General features: G+C 47.1%; 1 protein-coding gene and 1 long non-coding RNA gene across 2 annotated transcripts in view; one reads left to right on the plus strand and one right to left on the minus strand.

Annotated features, from left to right (window-relative positions):
• Positions 1 to 23,261, minus strand: part of MGAT4B (alpha-1,3-mannosyl-glycoprotein 4-beta-N-acetylglucosaminyltransferase B) — a 1,476,931-nt gene that overhangs the window by 1,266,414 nt on the left and 187,256 nt on the right. The window lies entirely within an intron of this gene.
• Positions 1 to 23,261, plus strand: part of LOC138245689 (uncharacterized) — a 112,707-nt gene that overhangs the window by 18,668 nt on the left and 70,778 nt on the right. The window lies entirely within an intron of this gene.

The raw sequence follows: 23,261 nt of genomic DNA on the forward strand, positions 1-23,261 counted from the left end.
CCTTTGGGAGGCTGCTTTTTAGCCAGTGCGTAACAGATTTTTAAACAGAGAACAACCTGGCTCAAAATAGTTCATTTCTGTACTGCCCGAACTTTCTTTGTTCCCACATATCCAAAAAAGAGATGGTCATCCACCCGGAACTTATTTGTGCAATCAACGTAGAACGACAACACTTTTTGGATCCAGCAAGTGGAGTGGCTCCTCTTCCTTAGATGGATGCAGGAGAACAAAGAAGGTGGTCAAAGTGACAGTTTGTCCCAAATGAAATGGGGTCACCACTTTTGGGAGGAAAGAGGCACAGGTGCGAAGCACCAGTTTATTAGGAAACACTGAGATAGGAGGCTTAGATGACAAAGCCAGCAGCTCGCTCACCCTTCGCCAGATGTTATGGCTACGAGAAAGGCTGCTTTGATGGTGAGAAGCCTGAGGGGACAATCATGAAGTGGCGCAAACGGAGCACACCTCAGAAATGTGAGAACCAGGTTCAGGTCCCACTGAGGCATGATGAAGGGTGAAGGGGGAATCATATGTACAAACCCTTTTAGAAACCTACTTACAAGAGGGGACTTAAATAATAAAGTGGGTTGGTCAGGCAGCTGCAGTAAAGAGGTCAAAGCAGACAGCCCTTAAGAGTGCCCACAGCAAAGCCCTATTGGGCAAGGTACAGAATGAATAGAAGAATATCAAAGAGAGAAGCAGAAACAGGATCTATAGACTTCTCTGTACAATATTCTACACATTTTTGCCAATTCGGTGGAGGAGCGCGTGGCTGGCAGAATAACATTACAGAATTTGGGAGTAAGGTTGAAGGCCAACAACTGTCGCCGCTCAATCTCAATGCATGAAGGTGTACAGTTGACAGGTTCGGGAGGAGAACCCTCCCCTGCTGCTGCGATAGAAGATTCTCCCAAAGGGGCAACCTGATCGGAGGATCAATTCTCATTTTCAGAAGATCGGGATACCAGACTCTCCTTGTCCAGTCCCGAGCCACAAGGATCACTTGGGCATGGTAATTCCTGACCTTGAGAACTCTAGGCAGATATAGTATGGACAGAAAGGCATACAGGAGGCCTGAACTCCACTCGCGACAAAAAGTGTTGCTGAGGGATTGTCACCATGGAAACTCCAATGCACAATACTGCTCACAATGTGCATTCTCTTCTGAGGCAAACAGATCTAACCAAGGCTCGCCCCACTGTTGAACGAGTCCTTGTGCCACTTCTGAATGGAGATGCCATTCGTGATCCGCTAAGCATCGATGGCTGGGTTTGTCTGCCCTGGCTTTCAGAGAACCTACCAGGTGTTCAACCATCAGGGTTATACCCTGCTGTTCCAGCTATGTCCAGAGATGCAGGGCCTTTTGACAAGGGGTCCACAACCTGACCATGCCCTGCTTCTTGCAGTACCACATGGCGGTGGTGTTGTCCATGAATACCTGCACTAACTTCCCCTTGACAGAGAAGACATGCTTTCAATGCTAGCCGGGTCGCCCAGAGGTCCAGCAGGTTGATGCGGAGTCCTGATTCCGCCAGAGTCCTCTGAACTCCACCTCTCCCAGATGGCCGCCCCATCCCAGGAGTGACGCATCGGTCACTACTGTGAGGTGTGGTTTGGGAAGAGAGAGTAGTCTGCCTTTGGCCCAATTGCAGTTCGTAATCCACCACAGCAGGTCTTTTGCTGCTCACTTTGAGATCTGCATCATGTCGGAGAGATTTCCCTGATGCTGCGCCCACTGGAACTTAAGGTCCCACTGCACAGCCTGCATATGCCATCTGGCATGATTCACCAGCACGATGCAGGAAGCCATGAGGCCTAGCAGCCTCAGAGTCAGCCTCACCGAAACCCAGGACAGAGACCACAACATCAGTATCATAACATGAATATCCTGGACTCGCTGCTCGGGAGGACAAGTCCGAAACTGCACTGTGTCCAGAACAGCTCAGATGAAAGGGAGCATCTGAGAGGGTGTCAGGTGTGACTTTGGCACATTTACAGTGAACCCCAGCGAATGCAAGAGGTTCGCCGTAGTCTCGAGGTGGGAAACGACAGCCTGGGGAGAGCCCGCCTTCAACAGCCAGACATTAAAGTAGCGGAAGACTGAAACCCCTAATCGGCGCAGATGAGCTGTGACCACCACTATCAACTTGGTGAACACCTGAGGGGCACCGATAAGGCCAAAAGGGAGCATGGCAAACTGAAAGGGTTTGCGGCCTAACTTGAACCGCAGGTAATGCCTGTAGGCAGGCAAGATGGGAATGTGGAAATACGCATTCTGCAAGTCCAACGCCACCAGTCAGTCTCCTTGGTCTAGGGCAGACAACACCTGAGCTCAAGTCAGCACCTTAACTTTCTCCTTCTTGAGGAAGACACTGATGGTCCGTAGGTCTAGAATAGGGTGAAGGCCCTTGTTCTTTTTGGCTATCAGAAAGTAGTAGGAGTAACAACCACTGCCTACTTCTGACAACAGAAGCCTTTCTTTGGCTCCCTTGGCCAAGAGAGCCGTAACTTTCTCTCGGAGCAAAACCATGTGATCCTCCGCCAGCCGTTCGGGCGTCAGCGAAGTTGGGGGATGAAATGATTGGAAAGGCAGAGTGTAGCCATTCTAAATGGCATGCAGAACCCATGCGTCCGATGTAACCGACTGCCAGTAGAGGAGATGATGTTGGAGTGGAGGAAAGAATTCTCTTTCAAACTGGACAGCCTTAGTCCTGCAGAATCAAACTATGAGGGCTTGGAGGTTGCAGCTGCCAGGGGTTGGGTGGCGTACGACTTCTGGTTTCCAGACCCTCTAGGTATGAAGGCACTGCACCCATGTCCTCGCATAGCTTGGAGAGCTTGCGCAGGATGGTGGCTGGTATGGGGTTGGCGCAGTGGTACGCCCCTTCCGTAGCAACTAAAGGGGCGAAAGGCAAACAGAGGTCGGAGGGGGGGGGGGGGGGGGGGGGGTGTCTGAGAGGCCTAAGGACTTGGTCATGTCCCAAGATTCCTTAAAGCACTCCAGTGCATAGTCGGCCTTCTCGACAAACAAGTGAGTTCCGTGGAAGGGCATGTCCATAGTGTTTGCCTGGACATCCACTCTGCCCAGGTAGTCAGTTGTATCCAGTTCACACTTAATGGTAAACTTTGCAGTGTCCCTCCAGTCTTTCTCCAGCCTCTTAGATTCGCTATCTGGGGAAGCAGAAGAGAACGCGCCATGAGAAATAGAGACTTGGAATACCAAGCTCTCAGAGGTGGGGTGTTGGCTAACTAAGGTTGCCCGGTGCAGGACAATGCCTGCATCCAACTGTTTTATTTACAGGAGCCCCTGTGCTGGGCTTGGACCAGGTTCCCAGCAGGACATCAGTAAGTGCCTCATTAAAGGGGGAAAAGGAGTTCAGAAGTGGAAGCACCAGGTTATAGCACTTCCGTCAAGAGACAGTCGTGACAGCCACTGAGGGCAGCTCGAGGTCAAGGATTTCTGCTACCAGGTGCACCATCACTGCATAGGAAGCTCCCTCCACTGTGGCCACAGTAGCGGAAAAAAGCAAGCCAGGATGTTGAGATGTGTCCAGTCCACTGGCCTCTCCCAGTTCCTCATACCAGTCCAATGATTGCTCTAACTGGTGTTCTAAAGGGTCCCCCTCCATTCTTTTAACATGCCTGGTTGTTGAAAATAATGCTCAGGCAACGAGTCGGTGTCGTGCAACGTCATCCCGGCTCCGGAATGTCGGAAATCAAAGTGGGGCTGGCGCCGCAGGTGGTAGTGCCTCGAGTATCGACACAGGAAAAGGTTGCGTGGGTACGACTGCCGCCGAGCTGGATCCATGAGACCCCATCGGAGCGGAGGCCAAAGTCGCCGATGTGGAACCTGATGGGGCCTATTCCGACCCTGTGGGATCCAAAGGTGCTCCAGAGAAGTTGCCAATTCGAATACACAGCACATGGCCTCATAGAAGTCATTCATCTGAGCGGAGGTTGCTCCAGCTTCTGGAAATGGAGGGAGGATCGGAGTCAGATCCGGCATCAATTTCACAGATTCATGCTTGGAACATTCATGTTCTGAATGCGTTGAGTCAGATGACGGACGAGGTGAAGTCGAGGTCCGCCTATATGATGACTTCTTTTTGTGCCTCTTCCCCAGTGACCCAAAGCCACTGAGTGAGAGGAGATCTTTGGGCTCCTGGAGTGGACCTGCAATCGTTCCTTGACCGGGACCATTACCTCCAAGGAGTTGTGCTTGATGAAATCAACTGTCAGGCTGCAAGAAGCTTTAGTGACTGCTTTCTCAAAGCCTTCAGCGCCAAGGCCCGGCAGTCCGAGCACGATTTAGAACCATGGATGCCCTCAAAACACCATAGACAGACATGGTGAGGGTCTGTAACTGACATGGTGCGGTGGCAGGCGCCATACTGCTTGAATCCTACCTTTCATGAGGATATCCTCAACACACATTCAAAAATACTCAACAAAACTCCAAAAAGGCCTGCCAAAAAACACAACAGTAGGGTAGCTCTCTCAGGAAAAAAACTGACATCTGCATGCTTGGCAGGTGGCACCTATGTAGATGGCCACAATATCATATCTGGCACCTACAACACCACGGGGAACCAAGCAAAGCTAACCGATGGCGCACGCAAGGGTACTGCTCAAGCAAAAATTTCCAGATCAAGCCTGAGGACTTGGGAAAGTCAAAGGTAAGAAATCTGCAGCTAGAAGATCTGTAAGCTTATCCACAACTTCAATTGAGGTGAAACAGAAAGCTATCAACAAACGGTGGATCAAGACTATGCAAACAGTTTATGCAAGGAAGTCTGGAAGAGTGACAGTCCTGCACTCAAAATCAAAACAGTAATTGTAGGAAGTTCGCTCTATATATTATTTCAAAGTAAGAAATAGTGTGCACAGAGTCCAAGGGGTCCCCTTAGAGGTAAGATAGTGGCAAAAATAGATAATACTAATGCCCTATTTGTGGTAGTGTGGTCGTGCAGCAGGCTTATCAGAGGGTAGTGTTAAGCATTTGTTGTACACACACAGGCAATAAATGAGGAACAAACACTCAAAGACTTACTCCAGGCCAATAGGTTTTTATATTGAAAAATATATTTTTTTAATTTATTTTAAGAACCACAGGTTCAAGATTTACAGTTAATACGTGAAATGTACGGTACTTCACTTAGATACTTTAGGAACTTTGAATGAAAGCAACATCACATACAGTCTTTGTAAAAATGGCAATAAGCTATTTTCAAAGTGGACACAGTGCAAAATCAACAGTTCCTGGGGGAGGTAAGTAAAGGTTAGTTTTGGAGGTAAGTAAAACACTTACAAGTCTCATGTTTGGGGCATAGGCAGCCCACCATTGGGGGTTCAAGGCAACCTCAAAGTTACCACACCAGCAGCTCAGGGCCGGTCAGGTGCAGAGGTCAAAGAGGTGCCAAAAACACATAGGTGCCTCTGGAGAACAGGGGCGCTCCGGTTCCAGTCTGCCAGCAGGTAAGTACCCGGTCCTCGGGGGCAGACCAGGGGGTTTTGTAGAGCACCAGGGGGACATGAGAAGGCACACAAAGTACACCCTCAGCGGCACAGGGGCGGCCGGGTGCAGTGAGCAAAGCAGGCGTCGGGTTTTAGGTTGGAAACAATGGAGGGACCCAGGGGTCACTCTAGCGTTGCAGGCAGGCACAGTGGGGGCTTCTCGGTACAGCCACCACCTGGGCTAGGCAGAGGGTCGCCCGGGAGTCGCTCTTGCACTGAGGTTCGGTTCCTTCAGGTCCTGGGGGCTGCGGGTGCAGTGTTGGTTCCAGGCGTCGGGTCCCTTGTTACAGGCAGTCGCGGCCAGGGGGAGCCTCTGGATTCTCTCTGCAGGCGTCGCTATGGGAGCTCAGGGGGGTCGTCTCTGGTTACTCACGGGCTCGCCGTTGCCGGTGAGTCCTTCCTGAGATGTTAGTTTTCTGCAGGTCAAGCCGGGGGCGTTGGGTGCAGAGTGTAGAGTCTCACACTTCCGGCGGGAAACGTGAAGCCCTTGGAAGTTGCTTCTTTGTTGCAAAGAAGTAGCTGGTTTTGAACAGGGCCGCTGTTCACGGGAGTTTCTTGGTCCTGTAGTCCAGGGAAGTCCTCTGAAGCTTCAGAGGTCGCTGGTCCCGGTCGGATGCGTCGCTGGAGCAGGTTTTCGAAGATGGAGACAGGCCGGTAGGGCTGGGGCCAAATCAGTTGTCGTCTTCCTCCTTCTCTGCAGGCTTGTAGGTCAGCAGTCCTTTCTTCAGGTTGCAGGAATCTAGTTTCCTAGGTTCTGGGGTGCCCCTAAATACTGAATTTAGGGATGTGTTTAGGTCTGGGAGGGCAGTAGCCAATAGCTACTGTCCTGGAGGGTGGCTACACTCTTTGTGCCTCCTCCCTGTTGGGGGGGGGGGGGGGGGGAGGGCAATCCCTAATCCTATTGGGGGAATCCTCCAAAATCAAGATGGAGTATTTCTAAAGGCAGGGGTCACCTCAGGACACCTTAGGGGCTGTCCTGACTGGTGGGTGACTCCTCCTTGTTTTTCTCATTACCTCCCCTGGACTTGCCGCCAAAAGTGGGGGCTGTGTCCAGGGGGTGGGCATCTCCACTAGCTGGAGTGCCCTGGGGCATTGTAACACGAAGCTTGAGCCTTTGAGGCTCACTGCTAGGTGTTGGAGTGCCCTGGGGCATTGTAACACGAAGCTTGAGCCTTTGAGGCTCACTGCTAGGTGTTAAATTTCCTGCAGGGGGGAGGTGTTAGGAACCTCCACCCAGAGCAGGCTTTGTTTCTGGCCTCGGAGGGCACAAAGGCCCCATGGGGTCAGAAACTCGTCTCTCAGCAGCAGGCTGGCATAGACCAGTCAGTCCTGCACTGAAGGATTGGGTAAAATACAGGGGGCATCTCTAAGATGCCCTCTGTGTGCATTTTTTAATAAATCCAACACTGGCATCAGTGTGGGTTTATTATTCTGAGAAGTTTCATACCAAACTTCCCAGTATTCAGTGTAGCCATTATGGAGCTGTGGATTTCTTTTTTGACAAACTCCCAGACCATATACTTAATATGGCCACACTGTACTTACAATGTCTAAGAATAGACTTAGACATTGTAGGGGCATATTGCTCATGCAGCTATGCCCTCACCTGTGGTACAGTGCACCCTGCCTTAGGGCTGGAAGGCCTGCTAGAGGGGTGATTTACCTATGCCACAGGCAGTATTTTGTGGGCATGGCATCATGAGGGGGATGCCATGTCGACTTTGCCTTTTTCTTCCCACCAACACACACAATCTGCAATGGCAGTGTGCATGTGTTAGGTGAGGGGTCCCTTAGGGTGGCACAACATATGCTGCAGCTCTTAGGGACCTTCCCTGGTCACAGGGCCCTTGGTACCACTGGTACCTTTTACAAGGGACTTATCTGTGTGCCAGGGGTGTGCCAATTGTGGGAACAATGGTACATTTTAGGTAAAAGAACACTGGTGCTGGGGCCTGGTTAGCAGGGTCCCAGCACACTTCTCAGTCAAGTCAGCATCAGTATCAGGCAAAAAGCGGGGGGTAACTGCAACAGGGAGCCATTTCCTTACAGTAATGTTTTGCAAATGTACTTGGTGAGCGCCAAGTAATGTACGAAATTACTGGAACTGGGGCATTTAACACCAGAATAGTGGTGGCTGCTTTACTCTAGTGAAATGTGCCTTGGGCCTCTCTGGCAAAGCCCATTTCGATTTCTGATATCAAGCTATGATACAAGAGAATCCTTCAAGCTAAGGACTAGTTCGGAGCAAATCAAACCATTGCAAAGCTGTTTCAAACTTTGAACATGTTTGGCCTTTCGAAGTAATATCTGAGGGCTAAATTGACAACTGAAATATGAACAGTTCCGTCTGGTGGACTCAATAAATTGGGCAAGAATCTATGTAAAGTAACAGTATAATCTGTAAATCCAATATGGGTCTGCACTGGGGAAAAAAAGGCCCAGTTCTTGGAGCCACATTTTGTCAGGCCAGGTTAAGGCAAGATCATTTAGTTTTTCCTGGCAAGTCACTGGATCAACCTGCCTCTCTAGACACCAGACAAAGGTGAAAGCATAGGAGGTTTAAGGGGATGGATGTTCCACCTCTTTAGGGATGTTTATGCCATCACCTGGTAAAAATCATTTGGCTTATTGTAGGTCCTCAGGAATCAGGCAGTTAACTTCAGCAATGGTAGGTTATATCTGGAGAGAAGGTCTTGCCTGTATCCTGTGTAGCTGAATGGACAAGTGAATCAGGTCTGGATACCACCAATTAGCCCAGTAAAAATAATGAAAATCATCTTTGCAAGTGTGTGGCAATCACTTTCAGGATTATAGGTATTGTAGGAAAGAAGAAAACACCATAAGAACAAGTTACTTACCTTCGGTAACGCTTTTTCTGGTGGATACACTAACTACCTGTGGATTCCTCACCTTATGAATTCTCCCAATGCACCAGCATTCAACAGAATTTTTTTCTTCCCAGCTCTCTACATCGATGAGGACGTCACAATTGCCCGACTCCCACACTGCTCTGTCTGATGTCATCGTGGCAATAAGAGGTCCTCGTTGGCGTGCTGACGTCAGTTTTCACCATTTTTTACGTGTCTTTGAGGCGAATAGGTGATTACCGACATCACATACTCAACAAAAATACATCAAATATAATACATAATATTTATTCAAATATAAACAGTAAAAACAAATATATATGTATATATTCACCCAAAGAAAACTTGGTATGACCAGACAGGCAACGGGAAGGCGGGTGGGACCGTGAGGAATCCACAGGTAGCTAGAATATCCACCAGAAAAGGCGTTACCGAAGGTAAGTAACTTGTTCTTCTGATGGATACAACTACCTGTGGATTCCTCACCTTATGAATAGAGTCCCAAAGCAGTACTGCACTCGGAGGTAGGTGCCCGAGTGGTCACATTAAGAAATCTTGCAGCACCAACCGTGCAAAATGGCTATCCCTCCTAACGTCCCCGCCCAAGCAATAATGCTTAGCGAAAGTGTGGAGGGAAGCCCAAGGTGCGGCCATACATATGTCAGCCACTGGAACACCTGTGGCCAAGGCTGAAGTGGCAGACTTAGCCCTGGTGGAATTGGCCCTAATTCCAACAGGAGGATCCTTCTTTGCCAAAGAATAACAGATTTTAATACAAAGAATGACCCACCTGGACAGCGTTCTCTTATAGACGGCCTTGCCTTTCCTCTTCCCCACATAGCCAATGAAGAGTTGATCGTCCACTCAAAATTCTCTGGTGCTTTCAATATAAAAGCTTAAAGCCCTCCTTGGGTCAAGCCGATGCAGTCTCTCCTCCTCGGTCGATGGTTGGGGAGGAGGGTAAAAGGAAGAGAATGTGATGGATTGCCCCATATGAAAGGGAGTAACTACCTTTGGTAGGAAAGCCACCCTGGTTCTGAGTACCACCTTGTCTGCATGAAAAGATGTGAAAGGGGGTTTAACACTAAGAGCCTGAAGCTCACTCACATGCCTAGCAGACGTGATGGCTGTGAGGAACACTGTCTTCAAAACCAAAAGCCTAAACGGGCAAGAATGCAAATGTTCAAACGGTGAACCCATCAGGAAAGTAAGAACCAAATTCAAATTCCACTGAGGCATAACAAATGGAGTGGGGGGAACCTATTAGTTAGTCCTTTTAAGAGCCCTACAACTATACAGGACTTAAACAAGGAAGGTTGGTCAGGAAGGCATAGAAAGGCAGACAGTGCCGATAAATAGCCCTTGACAGTCGCAACTGCACACCCCTTCTTTGCCAAGGACAATGCAAACTATAAAACGTATGACAAATGGGCTCGTAAGGGATCAATTTGCTTCTCTCCACACCAATCAACAAATTGTGCCCATCTGCAGCATAGATAGACTTGGTGGAGTGTCGCCTGGCCGCTAAAATAACGTCAACCACTTCTGGAGGGAGAGAAAAAGAACTCAGATTGGCCTGTTCAATCTCCAGGCACGAAGGTGCAGGCTCTGGAGGTGGGGGTGTAGAACCTGCCCCTGCGACTGCGAGAGGAGGTCTGCCCTGTGAGGGAGACGGAGCAGAGAGCACAGTGAGAGTTGGAGAAGGTCTGTGTGCCACATCCTTCTCGGCCAATCGGAGCTATTAAGATGACTTGGGCCCAGTCTTGGCGAACCTTCCTCAGAACCAGAGGAATCAAGGGTATGGGGAGGAACACGTAAAGCAGCTGGCCGTTCCAGGACATCTGAAATACGTCCCCCAACGCTCCTTGCACCAGATACTGGAGGCTGCAGAACGATGGGCAGTACGCGTTCTCCCGAGTGGCAAACAGGTCTACCTGAGGAAACCTCCACATCTCGAAGATGTAACGGATCAGGTCTGGATGGAGCCGCCACTCGTGATCGGCCGAGAAACGCCAACAGACTGTCCACACGCACGTTCAGAACTCCGGCCAGATGGTTTGCTACTAAGCAAATCCGATGGTGCTGAGCCCAGGACCAGAGCCGCAGAGCCTCTCTGCAGAGAAGGTACGACCCTACTCCTCCCTGCTTGTTTATATACCACATCGCAGTAGTGTTGTCCGTTAGGACCTGGACCGACTGACCGCAAAGTCAAGGGAGGAAGGCCTTGAGAGCCAGATGTATCGCAAGCAATTCCAACAGATATGAAATATCTGTTCCACTGGAGACCAACGACCTTTGACCTCGAGGTCCCCCAGATGAGCTCCCCACCCCAGAGTGGAGGCATCCGTTATAAACGTGGCCACTGGAGGCGGTAGGGAAAACGGCCTTCCTTGGGAAAGGTTGCTGTCCACAGTCCAGCATTGCAGGTCCGCTGCAGTGTCTCTAGAGATCTTTATCGACTCCTCGAGATTCACTTTGTGCTGAAACCACTGCCTGCGGAGGCACCACTGAAGAGCCCTCATATGCCAGCGTGCATGAGTGAACAACAAAATGCAAGAAGCGGACAGACCGAGCAGACGTAGGACCTTGAGGACTGGAACAACCACTCCATTTCGAAACATTGGAATCAGCGCCTGAATGTCCTGAATCCGGTAAGGCGGATAAAGAGCCCGATTCAACGTTGTGTCCAGTACTGCCCCTATGAGCAGGAGGCACTGAGAGGGCTCCAGGTGAGATTTGGGCAAGTTTATCGAAAAGCCCAGATCGAACAACAACTGGGTTGTCATCCGCAGGTGATGCAACACGAACTCTGGAGACTTGGCTTTGATCAACCAATCGTCCAGGTAAGGGAATATAGCTATTCCCTTCCTCTTGAGACTTGCTGCAACCACCGCCATCACCTTCGTGAAGACTCGAGGTGCGGAAGTAAGACCAAACGGAAGGACCGCAAACTGGTAGTGTTGCGACCCCACCACAAACCGGAGATACTTCATGTGTGACTTGAGAATAGGAATATGAAAGTAAGCATCCTGCATGTCGACCGACACCATCCAATCCACTTTGTTCAACACCTGAAGCACCTGCGCTAGGGTCAGCATTTTGAATTTCTCCTGTTTGAGGAACCAATTCAAAACCCTCAGGTCCAGGATAGGCCTCAAACGACCATCCTTCTTGGGGATCAGGAAATATCTTGAATAACAACCCTGACCCCTTTCCTGCTCTGGAACCAACACCACTGCACCTTTTGATAAAAGGACTAGAACTTCCTGCAGTAACAGAAGAAGATATTCTGTGCAAAAGGATGGGTGGAGAAGGATGGGAGGGGGAAACTCCCGAAAAGGAAGGGCATAACCTTTCCCCACAATATTGAGGACCCAGGAGTCCAATGTGATTAACTCCCACCCACGGAGAAAATGAAATAACCTTCCCCCTACAGAAGAAACATGAGACACAATGGGCAGAGAACTAAGGCTGCTTTCCTTGCTGCATCCCCCTGGAGGAAGGGGAAGGGTGCTGCTGGGTGGCCCCTCTTGTTCTAACTATACCTCGCCCTCTATAGGCTCTAAAGGGCAGACTTGAAGGTTGCTGGCCTGCTGGTTGGGGTCTCCCACGAAAGGAAGCTCCTCGTCCGAATCCCCTAAACCTCCTAAAGGATCTGAATGGGGAGGCAGTGGAAGCCTGAAGGCCCAAAGACATTGGCAGTAGCCCTACTCTCTTTAAAGCGCTCTAATGCAGAGTCAGCTTTAGCCCCAAACAATTTGTCCCCATCAAAGGGCAGGTCCAAGAAGGTCATCTGGACATCCGTCGAGAACCCAGAAGACCTCGACCACGCATGTCTTCTGGTGACAATGGAAGTACCCATCGCTCTGGCCACAGAGTCTGTAGTGTCCAGACCCGACTGAATAACTTGCATAGCAGCAGCCTGAGCATCCAACAGGAATCCCTGCATCTCCAAAGGCAGATCTTATAGCACAGCCTTGGCAGCGTCCATCAGAGCAGTATCTGCCCAAAACACAAGCCGCATTGGCAGATTTGAGGACCATGCTACATGAAGAAAAGGTCTTTTTAGCAGACTGCTCCACCCTCTTGGATTTCCTGTCTGAAGGCGTGCCAGGGAAGGAACCAGGAACCGAATGAGACGAGCATGAAGCCTGTACCACTAAACTCTCCGGGGTCGGATGTTTCAACAGGAAACCCGGGTCCCCCGGAGCCACTCTATACCCCCTTGCAACCGATCTGCTAACAGCAGGTGAAGACACAGGCTTCTTCCAAACTTCCAGAATAGGCTCTGTAAGAGCATCGTTAAAGGGCAGAAGTGGCTCCGCCACAGCTGAAGCAGGATGAAGTCAAAATATTAGTCTTGACCTTTCCAGGTGGTAGTGGGAGGTCCAGAAAATCTGCTGCCTTCCTTACCACAGAATGAAAAGAGGCTGCCTCCTCTGTAAATTCCCCAGGAGAGGCTAGATCCCACTCAGGGGAAGTATCTAGTCCACTTGCCGAGTCCAAACCCTGATAGTCCCCTAGGGGCTCAGCAATTTCTCCTTCCTCCAGGAGTTGCCTCTCATACTCTCACTCCTCTAAAAGTCTGAGAGCCTTTCTCCTTGACCTTAACCTGGCCTCTATTCTCGGCGACAACATTGAATTCACCGACGTCGAGGATCTCGGCTAACGTGGACCAGGCGACATAACCCGCTCTACGGATCCATCCGACGCCAAAACCGAATCCATCGGCGCTGAGGGTACATGGGCCCGCTTCACCGGCGTTGAATGAGTATGGGGCGACGTCATCGTCATTATTGGTCTCGCAGGGGATTAACCGGCTTCGAAGGTCTTCCGGGCGACACCAACGGTATCGGCGCAACACCCTCCGCAGGGCAAAATGGCATAAACGGCGCCGGTCTATATGGAGCCGGAGAGCCTATTGAAAAGGTCAAAGGACCTGTGGGACCAGCCAGTGCACCACCAGGGGCCACAGAATTGAAGATGTTAAATATGGCATTTAAAAATGCTGCCGGGTCCGCACCCGGAGCCAGGAAGGCTGGATACCCCTGTTCCTCCTGTGGCGCTGGAATGTCCGATTGTGCTCCAGACGAAAAGCGAGGACTCTCATGAGGCTCAAACACCTCGAAGACTGAAGGCGCCGGAGAAGCTGGAGGACTCCATGGTGATGGACTCGCCGTTTTGACTAACCTCCCACGTCGCCGACTTGATGGATACCTCCATCTGGACCGACCTCTATCCAAACGAAGCTGGAAATCATGCCGTTTCTTGTGCGACCTCGAGGATTTTCCGGAAGAAGACCTGCGATGACTCCTATGCTCCTTCTTCGCCTTGGCCAAAAAGAGTTTGGCCTCCCGCTCCTTAAGCGCCTTTGGGTTCATCCTCTGGCATGAACCTCACTCCTCCACATCGTGCTCAGAACTCAAGCACCACAGGCAGTTACTGTGTGGGTCCGTCACCAACATGCACCCCCACCCCCCCGCACTCCCGACAAGGCTTGAATTCGGATTTCCGAAGAGGAGACATGGTAACCTACAATCAAACACCTTCGGTAACTGTAACTTCCAAGAGAGCTAGGAAAAAACGTTATGCTTTGAAGGCAACGAAAAAAGGGAACTGACGTCAGCACGCCGACGAGGACCTATTATTGCCACAATGACGTCAGACGGAGTTGCGTGGGAGTCAGGCAATTGTAACGTTCTCGTCGATGTAGAGAGCGGGGAAGAAAAAAATTTCTGTCAAATGCTGCCGCATTGGGAGAATTCATAAGGTGAGGAATCCACAGGTAGCTATATCCATCAGAAACACGTCTACTTACCTTCTCCTCCTTCTCGAACAATGATCTTGGAACCTAAATGTTTAATTTTAGCAAATGAGCCAATATCTAGAGAGTACCAGGGTTCAAAGACATCCGAAAGCACCATGTAATTTAGAGAATTAATTTGTGGGTTTCCAGCAGCAACTGCTGAGTTTATCTGCATTCCAAATTCTGTACCATGGTAAGTGGCCTGCAGTGAGGCTGGTGTCATGTTAGTAGATTCTTCCCAGTCTGGTGAGCAGGGGACCCAGAACATTTTTTCTGCAAATAATTCCACAAATAATTTAAAACAGGGTGTGAACTAAACATGTCCAAAACATGCCAATGTAAAAAACACAACCTATATAGCCTATCTAGACTAATCTTTCATGAATTTCAGAAGTAAAAAAAAAACAAAAAAACACATTAGTAAACAACACTGCATCATTGCGGTGTGTTAAATGAAGGTAAAATGAAGCCTCATAGGTATTACATTAAGACAGTGCAGGCAAAGGCTCCCTGTGCCTTTAACAAATCTAAATGTTACCAATTGCAGCATGCAGTGTAGCCAGTCCTTTCTGAAAGATAGAGATAAGCTCAGTATGCCAATATGAAAATAAGTTACTTACCTGAAACTGTAGTTCTCCAATATTGGAATCTTTCATAGGTTCACATGCCCAAATCATTCCCAGTCGTTGAGATGGGACTCCCAAGGTACTATTAGAAAACAGTGTAATAAGGACAGACTGGAAAGTCCCTAGGCCCTTCCGTTTAGTAACACAGTCTAGTCATTTTTTAAAGAGAGACTAAACTTTAGCTCCAACCAAACAGGTTGCAACAACCTCTAGAAAAATCCTCTGAGAAGCACCAGTCCCTCAGTTGTTTGGTAAATAAACACAAAATGGCATAGAAGGTAAGCCTCTAAGGGGAAGAGGGTGAGGCTCCTATGAAAGATTCCAATACTTGAGAACTACAGTTACAGGTAAGTAACTTAATTTCTTACTCTAGTATTGGATCGTTCATGGAGTCTCATTCTTGAATCAGATTAAATAGCAGTTGAATAGCACATGCATTGTATGAACCTTGAAAGACAGACACACACACACACACACACACACACACACACACACACACACACATATAGATATTTATACGTATGTAGATATACACAGAGTTATACATATGCATATAGAAACAATATAAAATGTGCGTAATGAATGAGGCTGGTGGGAAGAACTCATTACAAAGGCTCACTTTTCACTGCAAAAGATGTCGTAATACGCTTTGGCCGGGTGCCGCATCTCTGTGAACTGCAGCCTCCAAGCAGTAGTGCTGCATAAAAGTGTGTTTATGTTTCCTGGTCCCTGCCCTGCAGATATTCTTAAGAGATACACCAGCAAATAATGCTATTGAAGTCGACATAGTTGTGGTGGAATGAGCATCCACAATTGACTCCAACAATGTGCCAGCATTGTGGTGACAGAATTGAATGGGGTTAGATATCCATCTAGCTACACTTACCTTTGATAGAGGATAACCTTTCCTGAGAGCGCTGCATGCTAGGAAAAGAGGAATGGGTTTGCAGAGTGCTTTATCTTGTCAAGGTAGGTCTTGACACCCAAAGAATGCAATGACTTTTCTGCTGCTGTCTTAGGATATAGGAAAAAAACTTTTGCCTATTTCAGGTGAAAATCTGATGAAACTTTTGGAATACATTTAGTTTTTTTTTTCTAAGAACCACTCTATCGTTAATGAACTGCAAGAAAGGTTCTTGGATGGTAAAAGCCTATATCTCACTGACTCGTCTTGCTGATGTTAAAGCTGATGTTAAAGCCAAGAGAGGAGTCAATTTCCAAGACAGAAACAATGTCTGTTTTATGGATGGGTTCATAAGGGTCTTTTATTAGTTGCAAAAGTACAGTGTTCAGTTGCCAAAGAGGCAACATGTTCTCCTCTCATATCCACTTTATAACGAATCGACCATTCTCAAATAGTTTGTGCTTCTTGGGATAGGAGGTGAGATCTTGCGACACCCTTTTTGTTGATGTAGTGCATGATGGTGGTGGTGTTGTCTGAGGTGATGAGCACGGCAGTTTTTTTTTATTCTGGGAAGAAAGGCTTGCAAGGCTACATGTACTGCCTTGAGTTCAGGAAGACTGATGTGTAGAAGTGGCTTAGTGGGTTTCCATATGACAATGACTTGCAGATCCTGCAGATGAGCTCCCCAACCCTCTAAGGAAGCCTCTTGCAAAGAGACATATTATTTACAAAAAAGCTGTTTCAAACTTTAAACATGTTCGGCCTTTCGAAGTAATATCTAAGGGCTAAATTAACAACTGAAATATGAACAGTTCCATCTGCTGGGCTCAATGGATTGGGCAAGAATCTATGTAATATAATAGTCTAATTTATAAGTCGAACATGGGTCTGCACTGGAAAAAATAAGAAGGCCCAGTTCTTGAGGCACCAAGTACCATGGAAGAACGTGTAAGATTTATACAAAGAGGTAGAACTCAGTAACTCTACCTGCTGAAATAACAAGAAAGAGACCTTCCACAACAAATGTTGACTTTTTGACTTGTGCATTGGTTCGAAAGGATGACCAACAGAGAAGCCTGGGTTATGAAAGTCAGGCCTGTTGAAAGATGTGTTTTTTGAGTCCACTAGGACAAGGCTGCGATCCTGTCTGCGGTGACCTGGATGAGACTGTCAAAAGAGCCTGCTGCTTGTATCCACTGTCTGTCCAATTCTTCCTGTAGGTGAAGCATGTGCAGGCGGAAGAATGGAACGAAAGGAATGCAAGATGACTTCATCACTCGCAGGGACTTGTAGAGGCGAACGCAAAGTGACTTTTTGCTTTGCACTAGTTCTGCTAGAGTTAACAATCTGATTTGTCTTTCTGGTGTGGGATACGCTTTGTTGAGTGGTGTATCAGGCGTAGCTCTTAAATATGTTATCCTTTTGGATAGCTGTGCGGCCTGGCAGGAAGGTGCTTTGACTAGCCAGTCATCGAGGTAAGGAAACATTGGATATTTCTTTTATCTTAGGAAAGCCGCTACTTCGGCCAAGCACTTTGTGAAACTGCGAGGGGCAGACTTAAGGCCAAATGGGAGGACTTTGAATGGAGAATGGCTGCCAGCTACTGTGAATCTGGGAAATTGTCTGTGTTATGGGTGAATCGGGTCCTGAAAATATGTACCTTGGAGATCTAAGGTTGTTATATAATCTACCTGGTTTAGAAGCTGTAGGATATCCAAGGGCCACCATGCAGAACATTTGCTTCTTAAGTGTTTTGTTTTCTCAGATCCAGGATTGGTTGTTACTCCCCTGACTTCCTCCGGACCAAGAAGAAACAGGAAAACAAACCTTTGCCTTTCTAGCCTAAAGGAACTTATTCTATGGCACCTTTTCTGAGCGTGGTCTTGATTTCCAACTTGAGAAGATGCAGATGTTTTTGTATGGACTTTTGAGTCTAGGTCAAGGCAGTTTTTAAATGAATTCTAATGTGTGGCTGAATTGAATGAGATCTAATACCCACTGGCCGTTGTAACTTTTTTCTACTGTGGCAGATGTTTGGATATCCTCTCACCAAGACATGTGGTGGGAGATGGGAGTGTGACTGATGTTTGTAGTTCGTCATTGATGATGGCCTGTGTCCTTTCCTTGCCGGCCCAATTTTTCGTCTGGAGTGGTCTAGTATGGTCTACCTGCAGGGGTTGCGTCTGTTGGGACTGTGGGTACCGGTATTGATGGCAACCTCTTCTATAGGAGGACTGCCCTCTCCAACATACGCATCAAAAAGGTATTTTCCAATACTGCAATGTTCCCAATGATTTGGCTGTATAAGTGTCTGTTTTGATTGCCTGAAGAGCGCTGTCAACATGTTTTCCAAAGAGGGCTTCGCTATTGTATGGACGGTCCAGAATTTTACTTTGTACCTCCGGTCTGAAGGAGGTGGCCTTCAGCCGGTCCTGACTCCTTAAAATTGCTGCCCATGTCAGTTCACGAAAGCCAGAGTTGGCAAAGGCCATGGCGCAATCAATCTCATCGCTCTCCTTCTTGTAATATCTTATTTTGCATCAGCCCTTGCTTCATAAGAAAGGCTTTCAAGGTATGGGGCAATATCTGACCACATATGGTGAGCAAATTGCCCAAGGACTGCCAAAGAGTTTGCTACTCGCTCTGTGAGCACCAACATTGAGGAAAATTGCTTTCCAATGTTAACAATGCACCAACCTTCTTTGTGGGGGGGGCAATATTGGTGCAAACTGGTTTTTGAGCAACACTGGGCAGTTTGGATGATCACCGAGTTGGGTTTTGGATGCCCAATGAGGCAGTCAGGAGAGTCTTCTGGGGCTTTATATTTCTTATCCAGGAGTGGTAACAGCAGCTACTGTCGCTGGATTTTTCCTGGTTTTAATCCCCTCATCTCAGATACACTCCACTATGGGTACAGCTCTGATGCTCTTCCGAAAGGGCTCCTTGAAATCATATAGAAAACAATCTGTCTGTTTTGCTGGCATGGGAAGGTTGAATCTCCTTGCTGCTCTCTCAAGGAGATTATGGAAAACTCCTACATTCTCGGGAGGTGAATCTGTGGCATCTGGGACAACAGTGATGGTATAAGGTAGTCATCCCATTCGTCGTGAATATCACAAAGTTCACTCTCTTCTTTTTCATCACCTGAAGAATTAGTATCCTGGAGGGGAACTGTCTGTGGGGTATGCCTTGTGGGGTAGGTGGAGGCAAGGTTCTTGGAGCTTGTGGGGCAGACAGTTGAACAGGAGTCGTCTTTGCAGGTGGAGCAGACAGCCTAGGCGAAGGAGATATAGGTGGAAAACATTACCAATAGTCGGCCATCATATCCTGCAGATCAGAGATTAACTAACTTGGGGGACATACCGCTTCCTCCAGGCAGTGCTGTTGAAATTGTTCTTGTTGAGGAGGGTAATATCCTTGCTCACAATAGCCTTCTTCCTTGTTATCATTATCCTGTGGATACTTTGCATGTAGTTCTGATGGACTGCATGCAACACCAAAAGAACCCTCATCATCCAAATTATCCTAAACAAAGAGGGGGCTGGTGGTAAGGTTGATACATTACTGAGAGATGTATGCTCTGGCACCAAACATTTGTTTTTCTCTGCCTTTTGCAGTTTTTCTTTGGATTTTTTTTTCTTGTTGACGAGATTGTCATCTGGAGTGTCATCAGCGATGGCACTGGAACTGACTTTGTCGCTGATGGAATTGTTGATATCAATGGGGCAGAAACGATCTTCAGGGTCAACGGTATCGGTGTCATAGACTGAATCATCAAAGAGGTAGTCATCGTCAACAAGAATGCGACCGCAGTGACTGTGGTCGCTGTTGTCATAGTTAACACAGATGTAGCGGTTTTCGTCGAATCTAACATCCCTATCCTCATCGTTGAGCCCATTACTTACTAAATGGTGTGTGAGAGGCTGTCATATATGCATCCCTATCCTCATCGTTGAGCCCATTACTTACTAAATGGTGTGTGAGAGGCTGTCATATATTTACTGTAATTGCCATCCGTTGACGGTCCGCCATATTTTAAAAGGGTAAACGTCAGAGATTGAAACACCAATTTGGGGAATCCTTTTAAGGTTCAAGTTAGAACAACCTAAAGGTAGTACCTATTTAGCTGAGGAGGATTTTTTCCTTAGCACCACAATGTTTCCGTATATGGTAATTAGGGTACCATTAATATGCGAGAGATAGAGATACTCTGGAGATCTGTTAAAATAGTGTCTGACTAAGCGATGGTGTGGCCTGTTGTAGGATTCTCGCCTTGGGGGTAAGATTGCTTAGTTTAGGACAGCAGCGCAGAGTGTGGGTGACTGAATCGGTCCCACACCGACTGGCAGCTGTCAGCCTGACTTTGTTGGCTAGATAGCAGCACCTCATCCAAACCTAGAACGCAAAGGTGACACGTGGCAACCTAGAAATATGACACTGACTCCTCAGGGAAGTTGTGGGGGACAGATCATACCACTTTCTTACAGTCACACAAAGTCTCACACTTGCCAAAGCAGACAAAGAGATACAGGATAAGTTTCATTATATTTCTTGAAGCAACTGCATCTAATGATAAAAAGCATGAGCTCTGATTATCAGGCAAATGAAACATAATAAGGTGATGATTGTGATCATTAAAGTAAAAATTTTAAACAGTCCCACCATCCTGATCTCTTCCTAAGATCTAGTGATTTATACCTATACTCTAATGTCTAAACCTGAGCGAATAGTAGTGTTAGCCCTTCTTCCTGTTCGTGTCTATGGAAGGAATTCCAACCCCATACCTGAAAGATCGTCAAGGGTCAACCTGTTGTCTGCTGGTAATCCTCCTGGTTGGCTGGAAAGAAAAGGCCAGGATCAGCAAAGCTGTCAATGAAATGGGGTATGTTCCCAAAAACGGCCATGGGTGGAATGTCCTCTACCCTCCGAAAGCCTATACAGTATTTATACAACAAAACATGTTGCGCTCTAAGAACAAGCCTGACATGGTGATATGTCTAGGATTGCGATTTGATTTTGTAACTCTTGGAGCAACAATACTGAGTAAACTATTGTGTACAAAACATGAGAGCCTTGAGTAGGGCAAAGAGTCAAATGCCTGCAAAGGACTGATAAATATAGAACATGAAAAACAATGCTTTCTCAGAAAGACAGCTGATTATAATATACAAACAAGCAAGCGAAAAGCGAGCTATGCTGAAATATAATAAAATGAATAAAATGCATACGTATTTGAAAGGGCAAAGGTCACGAGCCTAAAGCAAAAATAAGGTTGCCCAAACTAGGAGCTAAAAAGAATCCACAACAGTAGACGACGATGTCATCGTGGACGGTAGTTAACTTGTTGACGACATCTCTGTTGATTATTCATTTTTTTATTTATTTTTTATTTATTTTTTTAACTTGGAGAGAATTTGAGGCGAAGGTGTAGAAGGCTATGACCTGGATTTTTCAGGCTTTCTTGAAGAGAAAGTATGCTCTTAATGTCCCTCAGGATGTTGTTCTGAGGGACTATGCTCCTTCTGTGCTTACAGAGATGAACTTAGCTCCTTGAAAGACCCATGGTGGGTCTTTTTTTAAGATTCTTTGGGAGGCTCATGAGGAGAATGAGCTTCCGAACTGCCCCTCTTCTCTTTTGTATTAAAGTTTTCTTGAGGAAGGTGAAGAATCTTCACAATCATCTTCAGATACAGGATCTTTCTTAGTTTTAAGCTTCTGGAGCCATATCGGCAACCTCCACTCTGTGCTTTAGGGTCTTAGATGAAAAGGTGCAACATAACTTAACAATTCTTTGCTTTGTGGGATGGGTAAAGGCAATAAAAACAATCTTTGAGTGGATCTGAATAGAGCCTTTTCTTGCCACAAGTCCCACAGGGTCAAAAAAGACCTTTCTTCACTTGACCTGGCATTTTTGAGTCAGATCAGAAGCAGCTGCTAAAGAAAAAGGTGACATATGTATCTATGTATATTGAGGAGAAATATTCTCAGATAGCACTGGTACAGACAGAACAGTGGAGACTCCCTCACATGACGTGGAGCAGGATGAAGTGGGCAGAGAGCCGAGCCATTGTCTGGTATTAGATGACAGCCTCCCAGAGGCATTGGAGAGCGACTGATTAGAAGATTGGGACTGAGCTCATTGCTTTTAATGATAGGAGTACCTCTGTGGTGGTTGATGTGGCTGGTAGGACCAATGAGGCTGCTAGTATAGTGGCCAAGAGGCCAAGCATGCTACTCTGATACCAATCATTGTCACTTCCTTCCCCTCTGCCCACCACATAAAAGTAAGTCCAAATCGGGTACTCTGCACTTCGTTTCTAAATTTCTTTCCAGGGCATACTGAGAAAGGTGTCGTAGCCATGTAGAAAGTTGACTGCAATAGACCAAGTACCTATGGACCATATGTCTTGCTTGAGGTTTTGGGTGATGTCTCTTGTTGATCACCTATGTCATCAAGTACAGAGTAACTGTATCTGTGACAGGAAAGGGAGGATGCTGTTATGTCGCACTCGCTGCTAGACAGGACAAGACTTTGGAGAGGGGGGGGGGGGGGGGGGGGGGAGGGGTCGGTATTCTCCAGGCCCTCATGCTCATTTAAATTTGAGCCCTTGATTTTGAGGGCATCATTAACTAAATCCTGAATGACATTGATGCAAATACATTTTCAAGCAGGATGTCTCTAAGGTCCGTAATGTAGGTCAAGAATGACAGTAGCAAAGAATTAGGTCTGGGATCTCTAAATGGGAAAGGGCATATCACACCTAGGATTCATGCTACCATTCTCAAAATGACGTAAGGGGGACAAGTGAAGGACACTTTCCAACCTTCTTTATTTCACCTTGATATTAAGATCCCCTGTATCCCTCAGTCTCTTATGTGTCCTCTCTACCTAGATGTTACATTTCAGTTTGAATGAGTCAGGGAGTTAGAAAACAAACGTATTTGTTCATCCTTCTCGCCCTTTCAGCATAAACAAAATACTTCTCAAAAAGAGCCAGCATAGTCTTTTGGGAAATCTGAAAAGGAGGGAAACATCCTAACTCAACCAGGAGGAAAAAAGACACATGTCTATAAACAATTTTGTGTTAATTGACATTGAGTGACCATCATAAGAAAAAAAGCATAGGAGCAGCGTTCTCCTAAATTCTTTTACAAACTATTTTAAAATTCTGGTTTATGGGTGGTTTTCAATCAAATGCATCTTTCAGTGACTGATTTTGAATTGTAAGCATTAAGAACAACAAGAATAAAAGAGAAACATGACTGAAAATGCAACATACCACAGTTTTCTTTGTTTACATGGTTTTAAAACTGGAAATTTAAAAGCTGTGTTCTGGTATCATACCCATTCCTGACAACAGATAATCAAGTGTAATCTTCTAGGTAAAGGCTTTGGTGCATGGGAGTGTGAGAGCCATTCGGTCAGCCAAATGACAAGGGCTTTTAAGGAAAATCTGGTGATAGACCGATCAGACGAACATCCTCTCAATGGAAGAATAATATCTTAAAGCCAGATGCTATTTGGAAGAACGTCTAGACAGATTTTT

The sequence above is a fragment of the Pleurodeles waltl genome, chromosome 7 (assembly GCF_031143425.1).
Source record: "Pleurodeles waltl isolate 20211129_DDA chromosome 7, aPleWal1.hap1.20221129, whole genome shotgun sequence".
NCBI lineage: Eukaryota > Metazoa > Chordata > Amphibia > Caudata > Salamandridae > Pleurodeles > Pleurodeles waltl.